At 33.1% G+C, this 9,934-nt stretch overlaps 1 long non-coding RNA gene across 1 annotated transcript; it reads right to left on the bottom strand.

Annotated features, from left to right (window-relative positions):
- Positions 1 to 306: 306 nt before the first annotated feature.
- LOC116144121 lies at positions 307 to 1,251 on the bottom strand. The gene is made up of 3 exons (XR_004130217.1): positions 1,013 to 1,251; positions 630 to 837; positions 307 to 320 (listed from the first exon to the last, which is right to left on the bottom strand). It is a non-coding gene; the product is annotated as an uncharacterized LOC116144121 (long non-coding RNA).
- Between the last annotated feature and the right edge of the window lie 8,683 nt (positions 1,252 to 9,934).

Here is a 9,934-nt window from a genome sequence, read left to right as displayed (position 1 = left end):
TTGAACATTGTTTCATTTCCTACTTTCTCATTGACCATTCTTATTAAACCTGATAAACTAGAGTAAATCATATATGAGTAAATCCGACAAAAAATAAACATGGACTGAAATAGGCCAGAAATCCTAATATTTCCTTCTCTTTTCAGACTACAAAAATGACTAGCATGGAAAGGCATGGATGAAAATTAAAACTCAAATATTGACTAACCATCAAGGGAAGCTTTAAGAGGGCCAACGAACTCAGGAAATCAATTTTCAATTGCTTTTAATACATCATCAGCATTAATAGTTTGCCTCTTGACTCTGATATATCATTAGCCCTGCAAGTAATTTTCACCCCAAAACACTAGTCACAACAAAAATTCATACGCAAATTCTCTTAACAAAAAATTTGTACTAACACAACGTCATGTTGCAAAAACCACATAAGAGCTTCCATATAGTCATCAAATCCCAAGCAGTTAACTTAATTTAACCAATACCCACTTGACAAACCTTCAATCATCAACTTTCGAAGAAAAAAATTGAACTTTTGCGATAAATTTCAAAATATCCAAGATTCACCTAAGAAGTAAATATAAAAACTCTAAATAGTGAGTTGAAACAATGAGATGGTGGTTATTGCTTACGTGGCGGAGAGGTAGTGGATAAAGATAGGGGCGCTTTCCGAGAAAGCGAGAAGGGAGTCTTTGTTGACGGTGATGTCGGTATGGGTGAACACTCATGAGCTTATCCTTAACCACTCTGCGCACGATAGTCTTGGGCAGCTCTTCCATCTCTGATACCACTCCTTCGTTTCCATCTCTGAAAGAACCTTTGATTTTTCGTTCAAATATTCTGTCAAAACAAGGTGGGTTTTCCATCATAAATCAAATATATTCCATCAAATATAAAAACGTAATTTACTAATCAACACACAAATTACTGTAAACAAGAAACGGTATGAGAGAAACATGATCTTTCTCAAAATCACCTATAAATAGTATGTTACCAGTTTCCTACACATACATACCAAGTCTGACGTGATTCATCAATCCATCAAATGAGCACCAACTGAAACTTCTTCTATTAGGGTAATCGCTAGGGATTTGCGTGGAGAAGAAATTGGGAATTTGGAGAAACAGGGAGGGATTTGCGTGGAGAGGAGAAGAGAAGAGGTAGGTAAGGTTATGAGATTGGGAATTTGGGGAAATAGGTAGAGATTTGCGTGGAGAAGAGAAGAGTTAGGCTATGAGATTGGGAATTTGGGGAAATAGGTAGGGATTTGCGTGGAGAAGATTGAGAATCTGGGGAAATGCTTGCTTTATATAGGTTAGTTTTTCTGTAAATAACTTTAAAAATAAGACTTGTAATTAGTTATTTAATTTTTAAATATAATTATATTTTACAAACACATCAATTTGCAACTAAATTTTTAGTCAAGAAATAATTAATTATAGTTGCAAGACTAGCGGGAACAAATAATTTGGGGGGAAGATGAATTTTTCAACTTAAATTGGCAACTAAACTGAATTTAGTTGTTGTATATAATTTTTTGCAACTATTGTTAATATGAACACAAATATTTATTGCTAAAAATGCCCGGGGACCCTTGTAATTATTGTCCAAATATGGGATATTTTGGTAATTTAATTTTTCTGTAACTAATCATAATAGTTACTAATACATTCTTAATTAATCGCAACTAATTTAGCTACTAACGAGTAGTTGCAAAAAAATGTTTCTTGTAACTAATAATGTAGATGCAAAATAAAATATTTTAGATGCAAATTGTCAAATTATGGAGGGAAAAATGGCCCACAAAAAATTGCAACTAAATTTATTAGTCACTAAAACAATTTGTTCTGCAACTAACAAAATAGTTGCAGAACATTAAGTTTAGACGCCAAAAGTTGAAATATGTGGACCCCAAAATTGAGTCGCTCTTTGCCTGATTAATGACAATTTAGTAGGTAAATGTAGCCTTTTTGCAACTAATTCTGGTTAGTTGCTAAAAAATTGGTTGCAGAATGTAGTTTTTCTTGTAGTGAATCTCGCCGCTGTCTAGCCATCTGCAACGTCCACCACCACAGAGCTCAGCCACCTTTCAATCAAGCACTCCCTTCCACTAAGTCAACTCATAGCTGGAGACCTTGTCAACCACCCGAGAATCTTGCAAGGTGTTACTGATGATGTTGTTGTCTTCCCAGCTGAAGGCTCCTCTACGCTTACTATTCTACTAATATATGAAGCTCCAATTTGCATGGCTATTGGAGACTTTTTGTTCCACGCATTTTGCCTGGGATGTGGCTTTGATGAGTTGAGTACTCATTTTGTTGGCTCAAACCCATGTGTTGGGTCTAAATTGTATTGATTTCAATACGCAACTCTTATGCTTATATAGTTTGAACATTGTTTTTTTTCCAAAACTAAATGTTGTGGTTGAATTGCTATTGGACTTCCATTATGTGTGAAATCGGAAGTTGCTTGTTAATTCCTATGCAAAGGCCTAAAATCATTCCTAAGTTCGCAAATGCAAGTCTCAACTTTGATGAATTGTTTGCGTATGTAACCTTAAGCCTTTATTTATTTATTTTTTTTTAATTATTATTTTTTTTTTTAATAGTGGACCATTTGAACTATACCTTGCATCTTTATTAGAAATATAGATATTCCAATATGTATGATGTTTAGGCTTATGGATATTTGCATAGTGAGATGGATAGAGTATCTTGCACCAATGGCTAAGATTTGAAAGTAATTACAATTTGGTAAAGATTATTAGNATATCCATGCATAAACATGCTAAGTAATTGGAAAGATAAGGGCTGATGCATTTTCTAAATATAATAATTCTGCAAGAGGCATATTTATAAATCTGTGTTTTAATTCTACAAGAGGCAAAACAAAGCCATATGTATAAATCTGTACATATGCATTTCCCATTTTCAAAGTGTTTTAAATCTGTACTACTCATCAAGTGTATAAATCTGTACATATGCATTTCCCATTTCCCATACATGATCTTCAGCAATCATGAAGCTGAATATTTCGAAAATAACAAAATTCATTTCACAAGATGATGTGCACAATTTTAAATCATTATGATTTAGGTGGTTTCAATCAAACTGAATCTCAATTCCATGGAGAAAGACTTCACACACACACACACACACACACAAAAATATAGGAAAAAACAAAAATCTAATCTCATCCATCCAAGTCAAGCGATACGACATTCATATTATATATTCAGACAATAATAATATCTACATCATTAAATCCAAACTGTTAAGCTCAATCCAAACAGATTATAAACCATGAAACATGTTTTTCCTACTAGAAGAAACTCCAACTCTCAGCTTTAAAAAATACAAACTGTTAAGTTCAATCAAGAGAAACAATATAACACAAGTTAAATTCCAGCCTTATCCTGCAATGTTTGTAACATATCAATAACAAACCACAACAATGTTATAAAAGTTTGGTAAGGAAAACTAAATGCCAATAGCAAACAAATGCACAAGCAGCAACCTAATTACAGGTGATCAAAAGATGACAAAGAAATGCAATGAGACTCAAATTAAAACAATAAAAGCATGGCAGTATGGAACAGTTACGAAAAAACAATACATTTATACCCAATTGAATGGTAAGACATTTCATATATCGATAATTGAAAGATGATCAACTTACATATAGCTCACTTGATTGTTCAATAATCCACCCTTTCTCAACGCTCCAACGAGTGTCATGAAATAATTGTATAGGACCGACAGATTCCCCAAGTTGGTGCGCCTTAACAGTTCATATCGTCATTGACCATAAATTGAAATAAAATTAGTAAACAGGAAAACAAAGTTGTATATTTGTATAGGTGAATCATATTAAATACCTTTTCCTNTTTTTTTTTTTTTTAAATCTTCATCCCCTAGTATATTAGTGGTATTTTTTAATGTATTTTTTGGTGGTTTTTTAATTTTAAATTGCCATGCAGCGTCTCTATAAAGCTCAAAGTAAAGGGTTTCGATTCCATTTGGAATTCGATACTTGTCTCAAGAATATCGATATGTGGAATTCAGAATACACATAATTGTTGATACATATTACGTCACACAAGGGAGAAGTTTATCGATCTTTCACTTAATCAGACAAGTGAATAATTTTCTCTTGTAAATGCAGAATAAAGTCTACTAAATGTTGTAACGTGTTTCAATTAATTGAAAGGGGCTTGTTTCATATGCAACATTTAAAAATGGTTATTATTTGATGATTTTTATACCGAAGTTTTCTGGGTATTCTCTCCCACGATGGTGATTTATTGTGCCACCAAGGCAAGTGCGTATTTATTCTAACAAGATGCAACCTTGTAAGATATTTAAATGTCATTTTTTTTAATGTTATTTATTACTTTAATTATATTATCCTTTAGCTTTAGTTTTTCTCTTGTAAATAATAGGAAGACATGGATGAGATACTCTTGAAAATATAGGCTACTATTTGATTCATTTGGTCAAAAATTTGTACATGTCTAAGCACAGGCAAACATGGGGCCGCTTCAAGAAACAACCAAATAAACATTGGAGGCAAAATTTATGTGAAATGAAACAAAAAGAATTTTTTTTTTTTTTTTGGGTAAATGTAATTTTATAAATAAATGAAAGAATAAACACTAAGAAAGGGGTTCCCCTTAAATGTCAAATTCGTTGGACAAACCCAGCGAACAAATCACCACAAAAACATCAAAGAGAAGCAAGGATACATTCCTAACAAATCAACCACCTAGCCCTCTGGGATTGCTAAACAAAAAGAAGACCAGCAAATGAAAAGGAACGCAAGTCTGGTGAAAGAAAAAAAAAAAAAATTGCAGTATAAGCTGTACACGAGGACTAACCACCCAAAAAACAAGATTCATGGACACCGGAAATTGCAGAAATCCCATAGAGCTGCAGTAGCCAAAAAACACTAACATGTGTACCAACCAGCAACCACCACACTCAACACAGCAGAAATCTACAAGTCGTATCTGCCAGAAAATCCAAAAAATCTTGCTCCCCAGCCCATCCAAAACAGCCGACATACACCAGCATTTTCAGACCTTCACAAACCATATAATGTTCATAAGGCATCATCATCTATTTCAAAACACCAGATTGAGGACATCTATATCCCGCTTTGTGCTTTAAGAAAAGCCATGGTTGGACCCAGAGCACTGCTCGTCAGGGCCTTGTACAACCATTGACTGCTCCTTGAGCGCTGTTTTATACACTGATCATCAACATGAGATAGTTCTGCCTTCTTTACACACAAAGCCTGGTTAATTTCTTCCCATGCATTCAATTTTCCATTTCCTACAAAGATAAAAATCAGATAATGAAAGTTCATTTACGTTAATCATAAAGTATTCATGCCGAAACATAGAGATTGCACATAACAGATATAAAGCATTATCCTACGAACACCAAGTACCTCTATCTTTTCATTTTTGGCTTGTTCCCTCAACCATCGTCTCTTGGCCTTTTTACGACGAGCACTTCTACTTGGGAACTGACCACAAAAAAGAATCTCAGGATTTAAAATTATTATTGTTCTTCAAAGAGAGAATGATATAAACTAGCCAAATTATGTTGATAACGATAAAATCATAATGACATAACACATACATCAAGATAATGTTTTCTAATTCAAGTTCTGTGACTATATTCGTTGAAGTCCAAAAGTGAAGAACATGGATTAATATGATTAAAAATCGATCTTCTAAATAGCTAATATTTAGACCGGGATGTGAAGTGGAAAAAGAAAGGGATTATGTTAATTATATAATTAGATCTTTACCAATCTCTTTGAATCCTCGATATAAACCTATAGATGATTTTAAATTTTCAATAGCAATTCACGAGATTCCATAATTTAGATCCAAAAAAGTTAATTGTCATTGTTTTTTTATCCCACCGGTTATGCTTTTGTAGATTTATATCATGTAATCTACAATATTACCGATAATGATTAGATATTAACTGAAGGTTAAATGAAAAACGATGGGAAATTAGGTTAGTCCAAAAAAGAAAAAACAAAAAAAACTAAAGGAGATATGTTTATTCAAGAATGGATTCTATGACTTCTGTGAAAAGAAACTAAGAGAAATGTATTAATAATAATTCAAAAAAGAATATAAAGCATAGACCAGCTCAGTATATATGCAACCATACAAGACATAAAAAGCAATAAAAACTAATCAATAAAGGTGAAAATCATACCAACCATGAAAGGAGGTCTTCATAAACAATTCCTCTAAAATCTGAATATTAATACCAATCCAAGTTCAAATAGACCTTACATATACATCATGCATGCTTACTTCTACAATTTCACAAAAGAAAATACATAACTCGACAACAATATCAAAATCAATTAGCTTTACAAAACATTTGACAAGAAGGAAATTAGCTGGCTTCAAATCAGAGTGCACACTATGCTCCTCATGACTGGTGTTCACAGCTTCAAGAATTTGCTGCAAAGTGTTTCAACAAATATGGAGACCCTGTACTTCACATCAAAGAAAAAGGAAAGCATATTATATAATAGCAATTTCTTAACTAATAAAATTAAAAATTAAGAAAAGAGCAGAACCATATGCACTAAAATACGGGTATTAACTTTCATTCTCTCGGTATTACAAATTAAAAACGTTAACTTTGGTCAAGGACTATGGCACCAGCATTTAGCAGTACATTCGCAACACAACAACAAGGAACACAAGTTTAAGATGATCAAAATTCAAAGCAACTTCACTGAAAACTAACGTATATAATCATTTCAAGAAATGTCTTTACATATCCAGATCCTGAGTTAATATGTAGGGATGTATCAATTAATTTCTAATCCACTAGACTATAGCACCAATAAATCATAACAAGTTGATAATAAAGGTAAACAAAATACAAATCTAATTACAGAGCAGCAACAAACATGACAACGAAAACGTACCATTGGAATTTGAATTTGCTAGATATCTTGAACGGCATCCATTGAATGTGGAACCGCTTTCTTTCTCACACTGTTACAGAAGAATAAATAAAAAAGACTAATTTTTTTCTCCCTTCCACAAAAGAAAAATTAAGCACAGAAATAGACCAGGTGATATCATAATCCTTCAAAATAGAAGTAGACTGAAAAGGTGGCAAAACAAAGCCATCCATATTCTACAACAGAAAATAAAATAAAAGCATAAGAAAGTAGAATTTGAAATTGAAAAGAGAAATGAGGAAAGTGAGGGGAGGTTATGGAGAGGATGAGGCCATGAGGCGAAGAGTGCTGGAGGTGGAAAATGCGAAGTGTATAATCAGAGAGATGAGAGATGGTTTTGCGAGTGATGGACTCCTGCTCGTGGTGGCCGCTGGCGAAGCTTTATAGCTCAGCTGTCGTGCAACTGAGACCAGGATTCATGGTGGTGACTCCTGCTCGTGGTGGTGGCCGCCGTTGAAGCTTTATGGCTCGGGTGTGATCAGTAGCGGATCCAGGAATTTCTTTTAGGGTGGGCCAAAATAAAAATTTATTATACATTACTATTTTTGTCCATTAATATTTTTGTTAGGGTGAGCCAAAATATATAAATTTACATATTAATATTAAAAAAAAAAATTTGAGGGTAGGCCATGGCCCACCCAAAAAGTGGCTGGATCCGCCACTGGGTGTGATGGAGTTAAGACAGGGATGGAAGGTGGTGGCTAGGATTTTTCAGACATGAAATTGAATATGGAAAGTTTTTTGTTCAAATGATTCAGGGAATATATGGTGTAAAAATGTGATGTGAAGGTAGCATTACTCTCCTTTGTATAAGAGTAGAGTAATACTACACCAACATTACATTCTCACAAGCTTCTCTTATAACCTTGACGTGGCAGTTGAGTTGATATTGTTACGCCAGTTCCACCACACCCAAGGCACAAAATAATTTTGACTGGCACAAAATAATTTTGACTGGCACAAAATAATTTTGACTGGACCAAAGAAACGATAGGGAATGACTGTTCCTTATGAAAGAATGGTCGTTTCTCACAGAAGGAATTATTGTTTCTTAAGAAGGAACAACATTGTTCTAAGAAGAAGAAGAAGAAGAAGAAGAACAATGTTGTTCCTTCAGGAATAAGGTTGTTCCAAGAAGAAGAAGAACGAAACTAAAGAAGGGAATTGATTGGAGAGAAACAAGGTAAGGAACAATGTTAAGGTTGTTCCTTAAGGAACATTCATTCTTTATGAAGGAATTGTCGTTTTTCTTATAAAGGAACAATCGCGTTCCTTCTAAAAGAACGACAATTTGCTTCTCATAGTGCCTAGGGTGCCTTGGGTGTGGTGAGAGATAACGTGATAGTGCCAATATGCTGACATGTTAGGGTTGTAAGAGAATGTTGTGAGATTATATTGTAAACATAGCATTTTTCGTCAGAGTAATGCTTAAGAGTAATGTTATGCCAACAACACATTCTCACAAACTTCTTTTACAATCCCGACGTGGTAGTTGAGTTGACACTGTCACATCAGTTCTACCATACCCAAGGCGCAAAATGATTTTAAACAGATTAAAGAAACAATCATTCTTTCATAGGGAACGATAATTCCTTATGAAGGAATTATCGTTTCTCACGGAATGAATGATCGTTTCTTATGAAGGAACAAGAAACAACTATTCCTTTCATAAGGAATAGTTGTTCCTGAAGGAACAACATTGGAAGAAGAAGAAGAAGAAGAAGAAGAAGGTTGTTCCATAAAAGAAGGTTGTTCCAAGAAGAAGAAGAAGAAGAAAGTTGTTCCAAAGAAGAAGGTTGTTCCAAGAAGAATAAGAAGAAGAAGAAAGTTGTTCCAAGAAGAAGAAGAAGAACAAATTGAAGAAGGGAATTGATAGGAGAGAAACAAGGTAAGGAACAATCATTCCTTGTGAAAGAACGGTCGTTCCTTCATAGGGGACGACCGTTCTTTTTGAAGAAACGACCGTTTGTTTCTCATAATGCCTTGGGTGCGTTGGGTGTGATGAGAGCTAGTGTAACAGTGTCAATCCGTTGACACGTTAGAGTTATAAAAGAATGTTGTGAGATTATGTTATAAACATAACAGTTTTCTTTGTGAGTAATAATTGTATTTAATATTATTGTTAAGGAGGGTAATATTTTAGTAAAAAGAGTTTAATATTACCTTATATTAGATTATTCAAATTACAAAACAATCAAATATCATCAAAGTTATCTTATGATCTATTTTCAGAGTGATAAGGTTACCCTAAACATGTAATAATCATTTATTTAAAATCATTTTGTTGAAACGATTGTAACGGGAAATTAATTTTGTAGTACGAAATTTTAATAATTTGCAAAGCCAATGTTCTTACTTTGAAGTGGTAAAAAATAATCAATGACATTTCACAGTACCAATTGTAACAGTAAGTTAATTTATTGATATGATATTTTTGTAATTTATAATGTTTTGGTAACTTATGACTAGATTATAATAATTTTAATTTTTTCGTTAGGAGTCAGGTTATAGTAACTTAAAATTTTGATTTAAATTGAAACATAAATTTATGGTCGTAGATATATTGAAATCTAACGTATATGGCAAAGAAGTTCAGGGTAGTTATTTTGTTTACCATTTCATCAACTCCTAAACTATTGAATTGCAAGGGGTTAATGGTTGAAAATTTGTCAAAAATTTAAGTTGGTATAGCCTTACTTGTTAGTTATAATCAAGTGTTTAAAGTTATTTAAAAAAAAAAAATCATCGTATGTCATCAAAATAAAACACTATTACAATTTTCAAATGATATCTCAAAATTCTTATCTCAAAGTGATATACTTTCCATTACCATATTGACATATGAGTAATAATTGTTCATGATAACTAACATTAGATCACATAAAATAGAAATTATGAATATTTACTTTGGATACTTAAAATTATATCT

This window comes from Pistacia vera, unplaced genomic scaffold (assembly GCF_008641045.1).
Source record: "Pistacia vera cultivar Batoury unplaced genomic scaffold, PisVer_v2 Contig438, whole genome shotgun sequence".
NCBI classification, from domain to species: Eukaryota; Viridiplantae; Streptophyta; class Magnoliopsida; order Sapindales; family Anacardiaceae; genus Pistacia; species Pistacia vera.
Note: the sequence above shows the minus strand (reverse complement) of the source record. Positions and strands in the feature narration are given on the sequence as shown.